Genomic DNA, 12,314 nt, shown 5'->3' with positions numbered 1-12,314 from the left:
AATGTTGAAAATAATCCCTCAAAAAGAGAGCTTTTGTTACTCTCTACCAAGAATCACATAATTCAATATTTTGTTGAAATGGTAGATGGAATCCACTGATCCCGAAGGAAAACTTATTTCTTGATGTATGAGGAAGCATAATAGCAAGGAGGCCAGAAGTTAGCTGGGGAAATTACAACCAAGTTGGCCTCAGCCAAAGTTTAAAATGGTCCTGTAAGACTTAAAACAATTTTTTTTTCAAATAACTTACTTTCTGGAAAGGATCTTGGTATCAGTCAGGGTTCTCCAGAGAAACAGAACCAATATTTTATATATGCATACATATATAATGTGTTATATACATATATACATACATATAAAATAAGGAACTGGCTCACATAATTATGGAGATGGAGAAGTCCTACAGTCTGCTATCTGTGAGCTGGAGAGCCAGAAAAGCCATGGTATAATTCCATCTAAGTCAGAATACCCAAGAACCAGGAGCACAGATGTCCCAGCTTAGGCAGAGGCAACAAATTCACCCTTCCTCTGCTTTTTGTTCTACTGGGGGCACTGAATGAATTAGATGATATCTACCCATACTGGTGAGGGTGATCTTTACTTAGTCTACTGATTCAAATGTTAATCTTTTCCAGAAACATCCTCCCAGACACAGCCAGAAAGAATGTTTTTTTCAGCTATTTTGTCATCCCTTAGACTAGTCAAGTTGCCACGTAAAATTAATTATCACAATCTGCAAGTATTACTATCAGAAAGAAGCTTAAATATAAGAAAAAGCTCAGGACTGACTCTCGAGTTAGAAATATTCTCTTTAACTCTCTCCCTTTCTGTACACAGAATGGTTATTTGGAGAAGTGGTTGATCAGGACAGAAGCAGGAAAGGCACAGCTTGAAATATCTTGTGGTACCAGAAAGTAAGGAGGTGCTCAAAAAGTGATGTGATTTTTCAAGTCATGTCAAAAGTACACAAAAATACTGTAAATCAACTATACTTCAATTAAAGAAATTTTTAAAAATAAAATAAATTTAAAAATTCAAAAAGAAAAGGATGCAGGAACTAACTAGAAGGATTTAGTCTTTCCAAGTGGTCAAACAGTTGAGCAAAAATTTAAAGTAAATAATTATAACCCATAAGATAAAATGGGCTTCCCTGGTGGCTCAGATAGTAAAGAGTCTGCTTGCCGTGCAGGAGACTTGGGTTCTATCCCTGGGTTGGGAAGATCCCCTAGAGAAGGAAATGGCAACCCACTCCAGTATTCTTGCCTGGAAAATCCCATGGATGGAGGAGCCTGGCAGTCTACAGTCCATGGGGTTGCAATGAGTCCATAGTAAGATACATAGCCATATAAATAAACATAAATTCTTCCTTATATTGTTGCTATTGCTTTGTCATGAAGTCATGTCTGACTCCTTTGTGACCCCATGGGCTGTAGCCTGCCAGGCTCCTCCGTCCATGGGATTTCCCAAGCAAGGAGAGGGGAGTAGGTGTCATTTCCTTCTCCAGGGAATCTTCCCTACCCATGGATCGAACCCATGTCTCCTCTATTGCAGGCAGTTTATTTACTACTGAGCCACCTGGGAAGCCCTCTTCCTTATAGTACAATTCTAATTAATGAATGTAGAAGCAATGAAAAGAAATAAGAAATCACCATTTGACAAACACCTCAGTAACAGCCATTTTGAACAAGGATCGTTAATGAATGCTAAAATTAGTGGGTGCAACTTTGATGAGAAACAGGATATTTTCAGAGGCTGAAAAGTATTTCTCCATGAAATACTGATTAGTTACAGTGAGGAATTAATGCAGTGGAGGAACTTGGTAGAGCTGACCTTAGCAGAGATCAAAGTGAACATCATCAGGAATGAGCTGTATTGCATCAAGTTCCTCCTGATAAGGGGCACTGAAAATGTCATGACATAAATTCTGTGTTACTCATGCCAAAAACTACATAACCTGAATTTTGCCATGAAGAAACATACCAGATAAACCAAAATTAAGAGACATGCTACAAATAATTAGCCAATACAAAAATGTCAAGGTTAAGAAAGATAAGAAAAGACTACAGAACTGTCCAGTTTGGAGGAGAAAAGGCGATATGACAGCTAAATGCAATGCGAGTTACTGGATTGGACTCAGAAAAAAGTATTAGTGGGACAACTGGTGAAATTTGAGTTAGTACCATGAGTAAAAATAACAATGTCAATTTCCTGGTTTTGATCATTATACTATAGTCATGTAAGATATTAACATTTGGGGAAGCTGGGTGAGGGGATATATGAAGTCTTTTTGCAACTTTTACCATAAGTCTAAAATTATTTCACAATAAACTTTTTAAAAGGAAGAAAATGGTGATAAGACTTAAGAGGTGATCAGTGGCACTGCCTAGGTTTTTCCTTCCCTCAAAGGTGATTCAGTTGAACTTGGAAAGCATTCTGATACGTGTACTTTTCAAAAAAACTTACATGTCACAAACTTCTTGTACACCCTCCTCTGGATCTTTTTCCTTCTTGATTCTATATTACAGTTTAATTTAGCAACCAGAACTCTATGTGTATTCCATATATGTCAATTCTGAGATGAGGTTTTGTATCCAATATCCTTTCCTGGATAAAACAATAAAATAAACTCAGCAACATTAAAAAAAAACTGATTAATCCTCTACTAGTTCTATGACCTGATTCTTAGGTCTTTTAGAATTATTTTGGCGTTGAGAACATATTTATCTTCATATTTCTAAAAGAGTTCTATGGATATTTGTAAAAAAAGTTCTGTGTAACAAAATTATATACTCATTGGCATTCAATAAATAGTATTTTGTCAATATTTACATCATGCCCGGAAATGTCAAAATTTTAACCTATTAGAGACCAAACTAGAGCCAGACATCCTGGAATGTGAAGTCAAGTGGGCCTTAGAAAGCATCACTAGAAACAAAGCTAGTGGAGGTGACGGAATTCCAGTTGAACTATTTCAAATCCTGAAAGATGATGCTGTGAAAGTGCTGTACTCAATATGCCAGCAAATTTGGAAAACTCAGCAGTGGCCACAGGACTAGAAAAGGTCAGTTTTCATTCCAATCCCAAAGAAAGGCAATGCCAAAGAATGCTCAAACTACCGCACAACTGCACTCATTTTAAACTCTCGTAAAGTAATGCTCAAAATTCTCCAAGCCAGGCTTCAGCAATACGTGAACTGTGAACTTCCAGATGTTCAAGCTAGTTTTAGAAAAGGCAGAGGAACCAGAGATCAAATTGCCAACATCCGCTGGATCATCGAAAAAGCAAGAGAGTTCTAGAAAAACATCTATTTCTGCTTTATTGACTATGCCAAAGCCTTTGACTGTGTGGATCACAATAAACTGTGGAAAATTCTGAAAGAGATGGGCATACCAGACCACCTGATCTGTCTTTTGAGAAACCTATATGCAGGTCAGGAGGCGACAGTTATAACTGGCCATGGAACAACAGACTGGTTCCAAATAGGAAAAGGAGTACGTCAAGGCTGTATACTGTCACCCTGCTTATTTAACTTCTATGCAGAGTACATCATGAGAAATGCTGGGCTGGAGGAAGCACAAGCTGGAATCAAGATTGTTGGGAGAAATATCAATAACCTCAGATATGCAGATGATACCACCCTTATGGAAGAAAGTGAAGAAGAACTCAAAAGCCTCTTGATGAGAGTGAAAGTGGAGAGTGAAAAAGTTGGCTTAAAGCTCAACATTCAGAAAACGAAGATCATGGCATCTGGTCCCATCACTTCATGGGAAATAGATGGGGAAACAGTGGAAACAGTGTCAGACTTTATTTTTCTTGGCTCCAAAATCACGGCAGATGGTGACTGCAGCCATGAAATTAAAAGACGCTTACTCCTTGGAAGGAAAGTTATGACCAACCTAGATAGCATATTCAAAAGCAGAGACATTACTTTGCCAACAAACATCTGTCTAGTCAAGGCTATGGTTTTTCCAGTGGTCATGTATGGATGTGAGAGTTGGACTGTGAAGAAAGCTGAGCACCAAAGAATTGATGCTTTTGAACTGTGGTGTTGGAGAAGACTCTTGAGAGTCCCTTGGACTGCAAGGAGATCCAACCAGTCCATCCTGAAGGAGATCAGTCCTGGGTGTTCTTTGGAAGGACTGATGCTAAAGCTGAAACTCCAGTACTTTGGCCACCTGATGCAAAGAGTTGACTCATTGGAAAAGACTCTGATGCTGGGAGGGACTGGGGGCAGGAAGAGAAGAGGACGACAGAGGATGAGATGGCTGGATGGCATCACTGACTTAATGGATGTGAGTTTGAGACAGGGAGGCCTGGTGTGCTGCGATTCATGGGGTCACAAAGAGTCAGACACGACAGAGTGACTGAACTGAACTGAACTGAGAGACCAAACTTCAAGACAATTATTTTACATTACAAGTGAACAGTTTTTGCTGCAATACACATAAACAGAAGCTTTGGCATCTATTAAATCACCGTGAAAATGTGAGTAAAGACTTAGGGACTTAAGTAAACTGCATTTGTGAGGGAAAACATTTTCTGTCAAGAAACTCGCTCTCCATTCATGTTATTTTAGCTACTATGCCATGGGACACAGATATTTATGAATTTATATTTTATTAAATTACTGTTTCTTTCAGTTTTTATTTAGTATCTTTATGCTTTATTCAATCTCTGTGAATTCCACAGGGGAAATTTTTTTTTAAATTGCATTTAAGATAAAGAGGGATTTTAAAAATAATTTGAGGGAGAAAAACTAATTCTTTTCTAAGAGTTCAGTTGTTAGCAACAGAATCACTGTTTCACATTTTAAACAATATGATCATATAGTAGAGAACATGCATACACATTTGTCTTTTAAAATATCTGTTTTTTTCTGTTCTTATTTTCTAATTCATGGTAAGAAGCTAGAATTACATACTTCCTCTCAGAGAAGAACTCTATAAGAAAGGGAAATTACACCCATAAATTTGGTGAGATGTATCCAGTCAGGAGGTCTTTGGGAACTCATGCATGTGGTTTCTCACCTATGTACCAGAACATACTGAGAGCCATTTAAGAAATAAATAGTATTGGTATATAGTAGTAAATTGATGTTATCTCAAAACTATAGTATGACTTTAAAAATTCAGATATTTTTATCTTAAGTAAATTTGCTTTATTGACTGGTAATCTGTTACCAAAAGGAAGATTTTGTTAACTATTCTTACCATTATATTCATTATTCACCATTATTTCTCATTATATTCATTGATTCTTTCTGCCCTTGCTTGGTTTCCAACATTTCTTAAAACCAAAAGTGTTTTAATAAATTTTGACTGGATTATTAGAGGCTTGAGTTACAATGGTTAGGAGCTAAGAGTATCTTAGGTCATTGAGGAAAAAAAAAATACTGTGGAACACTTTTTCTGTGCTCTACTTATTATTCACAGCCATTACTTAAACTTGGAAATATAAAGAGAGCATCTAAGGCAAACGAACTAAAAAAAAAAAAACTGAGTCCAAAAGAAAGAAATTTACATTGACCTTAAAATGTGCTAATTTCCTTTTAGGATTTCACCAGTTTTTATATTACTTAGATGGTTTTGGCCATTCTTTAGAGAACTAGATAAAACTGCTGGGAAAAAAAGACCAATTTCTCCTCTCATATTTTTATTGCTGCTGCTGCTAACTCACTTTAGTCATGTCCGACTCTGTGTGACCCCATAGACTGCACCCACCAGGCTCCCCCGTCCCTGGGATTCTCCAGGCAAGAACACTGGAGTGGGTTGCCATTTCCTTCTCCAATGCATGAAAGTGAAAAGTGAAAGTGAAGTTGCTCAGTCGTGTCCGACTTAACGACCCCGTGGACTGCAGCCTACCAGGCTCCTCCATCCATGGGGTTTTCCAGGCAAGAGTACTGGAGGAGGGTGCCATTGCCTTCTCTTTTATTGCTAAAGGTTAATAATTAAGGCAATCTTTTTATTGTTAGAGATTATTCAGGTGACTTTCATCACTTTCATCAAAGATATTTCATTAGTTGATGAAAGTGAAAGAGGAGAGTGAAAAAGTTGGCTTAAAACTCAAAACCAATACAATACTGTAAAGTAATTGGCCTCCAATTAAAATAAATAAATTTAAATTAAAAAATACATCAGTTAAAAAAAAAAACCCTCAACATTCAAAAAATTAAGATCATGGCATCTGGTCCAATCACTTCACGGCAAACAGATGGGGAAACAATAGAAACAGTGAGAGACTTTATTTTCTTGGGCTCCAAAATCACTGCAGATGGTGACTGTAGCCATGAAATTAAAAGACGCTTGCTCTTTGGAAGAAAAGCTATGACTAACCTAGACAGCATATTAAAAAGCAGAGACATTACTTTGCCAACAAAGGTCCGTCTAGTCAAAGCTGTGTTTTTCCAATTGTCATGTATGGATGTTGGAGAGTTGGACTATAAAGAAAGCTGAGTGCCAAAGAATTCATGCTTTTGAATGGTGTTGGAGAAGACTTTTGAGAGTCCCTTGGACTGCAAGGAGATCAAACCAGTCCATCTTGAAGGAAATCAGTCCTTAATATTCATTGGAAGGATTGATGCTGAAGCTGAAATTCCAATACTTTGGCCACCTGATATGAAGAACTGACTTGGAAAAGACCCTGATGCTGGGAAAGATTGAAGGCAGGAGGAGAAGGGGACAACAGAGGATGAGATGGTTGGATGGCATCACCTACTCGATGGACATGAGTTTGAGCAAGCTCTGGGAGTTGGTGATGGACAGGGAAGCTTGGCGTGCTGCGGTCCATAGGGTCACAAAGAGTTGGACATGACTGAGTGACTGAACTGAACTGATTCAGGTAACTTAGCCCTTAGAGCTCCTTTCTGAAAACTAAGAAGATTATGATGTTATATATACTTAGGATTTTATTTTAATACATGGAGTGTTAGTAATTTTGGATCAATAATTTTTTATGATTCATTAGATAGAAATGATGGTGCTTTGCTGGTTTCATTACAATCAGTTCAACTATGATAACTTTTGTGATTTATGGAAACTTTATGAGTCCTGTGTTACAACAAAGGGCTTATTTTGCTTTATGCCTATAACAGAATCTTGGATTTGGAAAGGATTTAAAGATTGTCCCACCTATCTCCTTAGTGTACCGTCTCTTTTGTGGAGTCCCAGGCAGATTGCCACTGATGGTTTGAGTGAATACCTCTGAAAAGGACTCTTTTTCTTCCTTAGAAGATCCTTGCTATTCTTAGAGCTCTAGGTGTAGCTGTAGCTGACCTTTACATTTCCTTTTTTTTTCCCCTCTTCTACACAGGGTAAAGGTTTCACATTTTCCAAATTTTGAAGTTAAAACACTGATATGTGAAATTTGCCTTATAATTATTAATATATATTTTAAAAATAAAGCTCACAAAAATGCATCAATGGACCAAACACAGCTACACAATGTTCCAGCTTCGTGTCGCTAAAATATAATGACTCTTATGGTCTGAGACAAATGAATCAGCACTATGAAGATTTCACACAGGCAGTTGGATTAGGACAAGGTGAATCAGGAGTAAAGAATTCAATATTTGAACACTGGATTTAATCAGACTCACAGTCAATATGCCCCTAATTTTTGGTACCAGGCCAGTTATGAAACTTTTCAATAGTGACATGAAACCATTGAAGCATTAGTATAATTTCAAGCAAAGCAGAGTGATTTCATCGGTCCACCAACAGAATTTATCAATAATAAGTTTAAATCCTCTTGCACTGTTGGTGGGAATGTAAGTTGGTGCAGCCACTATGGAAAATGGTATGGAGGTTCCCTAAAATATTTAAAATAGAACTACCATATAATCCAGCAATCTCACTCTTGGGTATATATTCAGAAAAGACAAAAGCTCTAATTTGAAAAGATGCATGTACTCCAATGTTCATAGGGCTTCCCTCATAGCTCAGTCAGTAAAGAATCCGCCTGCAATGCAGGAGTCCTCCTGGGTTCATCTTGTGATAAATTATAATGGAAAAGAATAAGTGCATATATATCTATATATATCTGAATCACTGTGCTGAGTTCGATTCCTGGGTCCAGAAGATCCCCTGGAGAAGGAAATGGCAACCCACTACAGTATTCTTTCCTGGAAAATCCCATGGACAGAGGAGCCTGGTGGGCTACAGTCCATGGGTTTGCAAGTCAGACATGATTTAGCGACTAAACCACCACCAACATTCATAGCAGCACTATTTACAATAGCCAGGACATGGAAGCAACTTAAATATCCATTGACAAATTATTACACATAGAATGGATAAACAACAAGGTCTTACTCTATAGCACAGGGAGTTACGTTTATTTTGTGATAAATTATACTGGAAAAGAATATGTGCATATATATCTATATATATCTGAATCACTGTGCTGTAGAGTAGAAATTAACACAACATGGTAAATCAACTATACTTCAGTAAAAGAAAATTTTTAAAGTTTTTCATGGGTTTGCTGGTAGTCCAGTGGTTAAAGGGGACACGGGTTCCATCCCTAGTCCAGGAAGATCTCACATGCCTTGGAGCAACTAAGCCCATATGCTACAACTGCTGAGACTGTGCTCGAGCCCAAGAGCTGCAACCACTGAAGCCCGAGCACCTAGAGCCCGAGCTCCACAGCAAGAAAGGCCACTGCAATGAGAAGCCGCTGAACCTCAACAGAGTAGACCCCGCCTGCTGCAACTAGAGAAACACAGCAACGAACACTCAGCATAGCCCAAAAAGAAAATAAATAAATATATATATATACTATTTTGTTTCAGTGAGATGAGTAGGAAGTATGTGGCAATCATTCCTGTCACTTTTTCTAACTGGGAATCAAAATACTTGTAAATATCTTGCTCATAGTGACTCAGAACACTAAGCATTTTAAAAAGAAAATTACTTGGAGTTATACTGCTAAAAAGAAATCTCTTTCATTCTACACACACACATTCTATTTCAATGTAAGTAATATATTTTATACTAAATATATTTCCCTATGTTATTAAAGTTTTCAGAATAATGACTTTTTATGGTTGTATAGAACATCTTTGGGATGCACATTATATATTTAAATATTCCCTGATTGTTAGACATTTATAGGGTTTCCATTACTTTATTAATATATATAATATGGCAATGACCATGGTTGACTAAAAATATTTATGTGAATCTGTTATGTTTAAAAGTTAATTCTTCCTGTTAAATTATATTCCAAAAATACTTTACCAGCTTACCCTTCTAGCAAAATAAAGGAGAAAAACAACGTCCCTGTATTTTTGCCAATACGGTATATCACCACTGCAAAAAATTCCAATTCTCTTTTAGCTTGAGCAGTAAGGAATACAATTATCATTTTATTCTGCGTGTTTTGGATGATGCACTAAGTTCTAAGAAAACTTTTTTCTTGGGATCTCACATAGGAAATCTGCTGAATAACTTTCCTTCTGGATTGTTAAAATGTTTTGCTATTCATGTCAACTCAATTTTTTTTTAGTATGAGTTTATCCGCTAGCTGGGTATGTGAACTTGGATAACTGATGACTACTCTGGGCCTCTTTTTCTTCACAGGTAAAACAATCACTAAAATTCCTTCTGCAATTTGAAACGAGAGCTGTGATTTAGTATAATTTCTGATTGAATGGTTCCAAAATATAACATTAGGTTTGGGAGTTAACTCATATTAAGTTTCTTTGTAAGGCTGAATAGCATGTAAATGTTATAAATTCCTACATTTCATATTTTAAAAAATTCAATGTCTGCATAAACTAGTGATGGAACTATGCTTTTGTGTAATTTGTAAAATAATGTGTAAATATTTCACACAACCTCTATCTTTTTAAAGTATTTACATTTTTTTTTTTTTAATAAAGGAGAGAGGATTGTTTCTGGCAACCATCATTCATGGTTGCCAATTAAACATTATAATGCAATTTTTATCCTATTGCAATCACACCTTTACACACTCCCTCTAGTGGTTTATTGAACATTCCAGACTACATTAATTTCTTAGCTGCACTGTTCTGATGTTTAAATATGTCCCCTCATTAACTTTCTTCATCTATCCAGAACCAATACTGTTTTTTAACATATCATTTAAGGTGAAGGTGAAAAAAAATTGGAGGATGATTGCTGTGCCATTTTAATTTAAAGCAAAAGGAAACAAGACAATCCATTAATTCAACAAAAATTTGTTGATGACTGAGTGTAGCATACTAAGGCAAACATAGATCTGCAGGACAGGTTCTGGGCTAGGGGAGCGTGTTACTCTGTCTTTTTCTCCTTTGCATGCCATGTAGCCTGTGGTGCACTGGCAGAGACCTGTGGGCTGGCCTGCCAGGGTTCTGCTTTGGCTCCTGTGGTCAAGGTTTTAGTTTCCAGCTTCCAAGCTCACTAGTGTCCTTTGAGATGTTTGTGATCCCACTAGGTCTCCAGTCTCACAGTCCATGCTGCCCTTCACAGCTAAGTCCTTTCAGGACGACCATAAGACCCCTTTGGATCTTATGATCGTCCATCATACTTCCTTATCTCTCTGGGGAAGGGGAATGGTGAGCACTGTTGCCTTATTCAGCCACTCAGTGGCCCAAGGGAAACTTTGATGGGGGCTGTACCAGCCTACTGTGGCTTCCTTCCCACTCGACTACTGTCTGTAGATTCAGCCTTGATGGCTGCAGGTGGGGGACAGGTTCCATGTCTCCTTCCAAAGGGCTGGCACACCTAATCATCTTGCATTGCTCACTAGATCTCCTCTTCTTCCTACTCTGAGGATGCAGTCCAGGCAAAGGAAAGTGAAAGTGAAAGTCGCTCAGTGATGTCCGACTCTTTGCGACCCCATGGACTATACAGTCCATGGACTTCTCCAGGCCAGCATACTGGAGTGGGTAGCCGTTCCCTTCTCCAGGGGATCTTCCAGGCAAGAGGGGTGGGGAATTACACAGCCTTTCTACCAACATGTTTCACTGAAGGGGAAACAAACAAACACCCTAGGGTGTCTGTCTTTAGTTCCTACTCACACTTCCATTCTGTCCACCTGGAGCAGAGCTAGTTTCAAGTCTGCTGCATGAACAGGGGAAAGTCACACAAAAAGCACATAGTTAATTCATCCTTTATCCCCAAAAGAAAAGTTTTGACCAATCTAGGTAGCATATTGAAAAGCAGAGACATTACTTTGCCAACAAAGGTCCATCTAGTCAAGGCTATGGTTTTTCCAGTGGTCATGTATGGATGTGAGAGTTGGACTGTGAAGAAAGCTGAGTGCCGAAGAATTGATGCTTTTGAACTGTGGTGTTGGAGAAGACTCTTGAGAGTCCCTTGGACTGCAAGGAGATCCAACCAGTCCATTCTGAAGGAGATCAGCCCTGGGTGTTCTTTGGAAGGAATGATGCTAAAGCTGAGAAACTCCAGTACTTTGGCCACCTCATGAGAAGAGTTGACTCATTAGAAAAGACCCTGATGCTGGGAGGGATTGAGGGCAGGAGGAGAAGGGGATGACAGAGGATGAGATGGCTGGATGGCATCATCGACTCGATGGACGTGAGTTTGAGTGAACTCCGGGAGATGGTGATGGACAGGGAGGCCTGGCATGCTGCGATTCATGAGGTCGCAAAGAGTCGGACACGACTGAGTAACTGAACTGAACTGAACTATCCCCAAACAAGGGATATCCCAGAGAGAGGTGGGGTGTCAGCTGTGTGAAACTGTACAAAGTTTAAGAAGAATGAGGGGCAAAATGAGAAAGAGGAGATGAGGAGGCCATGAGGATATTTCAGAAGTAAATTTCAAGCCTTTGGTAGTCTGGGGATGGAGGAAGCATGGCTGGAAGGTGAGGAGTTATGTGGCTGGCAAGAAGTTTAATATGTCACATTTATTGAGCGCATACTATGTCAAAACACTGTTTTAAGACTTCAGATACTTTATCTCACTTATCTTCAAAACAACTGTTTCCCCCACCAGTTACAGATAAAGAAGCTGAGGTTCACACAGATTAAGTTAGCTGTCCAAGGACAATGCACAGCTAGTTTGTGGAAGAGGCAGTCTGGCTCCTGAGTCCTGAAACACTGCTATGGTGACAACTTGGTAAACGATCAGAGGGAGGACTATCTCAAGAAGAGAGCAGATTTAATTTTAGAATTAGGCTACCTGGACACCTGGGGGGAGAGAGAGAGAGAGAGAAAAAAAACTGATGGGTTAGGAAGGAAAACCACTTTTAGTAAATGTTTAATCACTAACACACAAGTGAGAAAGGGAATAAGGTGACAGAAAAAGCAAATACAAGACAAGATCACAGTTAAGAGATAAGACTGGGTG

This window comes from Bubalus bubalis, chromosome 9 (genome assembly GCF_019923935.1).
Source record: "Bubalus bubalis isolate 160015118507 breed Murrah chromosome 9, NDDB_SH_1, whole genome shotgun sequence".
Classification (NCBI taxonomy): Eukaryota; Metazoa; Chordata; class Mammalia; order Artiodactyla; family Bovidae; genus Bubalus; species Bubalus bubalis.
This window is presented reverse-complemented; position numbering follows the sequence as displayed.